General features: G+C 50.2%; 3 non-coding genes across 3 annotated transcripts; all 3 read right to left on the reverse strand.

The window, feature by feature from the left end:
* Nucleotides 1-97: 97 nt before the first annotated feature.
* LOC123178799 (5S ribosomal RNA) lies at nt 98-216 on the reverse strand. The gene has a single exon (XR_006489861.1). It is a non-coding gene; the product is annotated as a 5S ribosomal RNA (ribosomal RNA).
* A 297-nt stretch (nt 217-513) lies between these two features.
* On the reverse strand, nt 514-632 carry LOC123178801 (5S ribosomal RNA). Its single transcript, XR_006489863.1, has one exon. It is a non-coding gene; the product is annotated as a 5S ribosomal RNA (ribosomal RNA).
* A 297-nt stretch (nt 633-929) lies between these two features.
* Nucleotides 930-1,048, reverse strand: LOC123178800 (5S ribosomal RNA). Its single transcript, XR_006489862.1, has one exon. It is a non-coding gene; the product is annotated as a 5S ribosomal RNA (ribosomal RNA).
* Between the last annotated feature and the right edge of the window lie 36 nt (nt 1,049-1,084).

The following is a 1,084-nucleotide window of genomic DNA, read 5'->3' on the forward strand; positions in this document are numbered from 1 at the left end:
TATGACTTACCGCACTCGTGCAAAATAATAAAACACGGTAAATATATTACTTACACGTGCGTTTTGTTTTGCAAGCGGCGCGAAAAAAATTAAAAAGGGAATGCAACACGAGGACTTCCCAGGAGGTCACCCATCCTAGTACTACTCTCGCCCAAGCACGCTTAACTTCGGAGTTCTGATGGGATCCGGTGCTTTAGTGCTGGTATGATCGCATCCGACATGTTACCCCGGTCTTCGTCCCTTATCCTTGCCCCTCCCAGCTCCACTACAAAGACGATTGTACATTGCTTTGGCCGCTCCCTCTCAACTACGGAGACGAGTTTAACGCGGTTTCCACCCCTCCCTCTCAACCGCACCAGTGCACGCTTACCGCGCCACAACGCCGACGCTGGACCCGTGAATCGTGAGCACCCAGCTATGACTTACTGCACTCGTGCAAAATAATAAAACACGGTAAATATATTACTTACACGTGTGTTTTGTTTTGCAAGCGGCGCGAAAAAAATTAAAAAGGAAAAGCAACACGAGGACTTCCCAGGAGGTCACCCATCCTAGTACTACTCTCGCCCAAGCACGCTTAACTTCGGAGTTCTAATGGGATCCGGTGCTTTAGTGCTGGTATGATCGCATCCGACATGTTACCCCGGTCTTCGTCCCTTATCCTTGCCCCTCCCAGCTCCACTACAAAGACGATTGTACATTGCTTTGGCCGCTCCCTCTCAACTACGGAGACGAGTTTAACGCGGTTTCCACCCCTCCCTCTCAACCGCACCAGTGCACGCTTACCGCGCCACAACGCCGACGCTGGACCCGTGAATCGTGAGCACCCAGCTATGACTTACCGCACTTGTGCAAAATAATAAAACACGGTAAATATATTACTTACACGTGCGTTTTGTTTTGCAAGCGGCGCGAAAAAAATTAAAAAGGGAATGCAACACGAGGACTTCCCAGGAGGTCACCCATCCTAGTACTACTCTCGCCCAAGCACGCTTAACTTCGGAGTTCTGATGGGATCCGGTGCTTTAGTGCTAGTATGATCGCATCCGACATGTTACCCCGGTCTTCGTCCCTTATCCTTGCC

Source organism: Triticum aestivum, unplaced genomic scaffold, assembly GCF_018294505.1.
Source record: "Triticum aestivum cultivar Chinese Spring unplaced genomic scaffold, IWGSC CS RefSeq v2.1 scaffold169373, whole genome shotgun sequence".
Lineage (NCBI taxonomy): Eukaryota > Viridiplantae > Streptophyta > Magnoliopsida > Poales > Poaceae > Triticum > Triticum aestivum.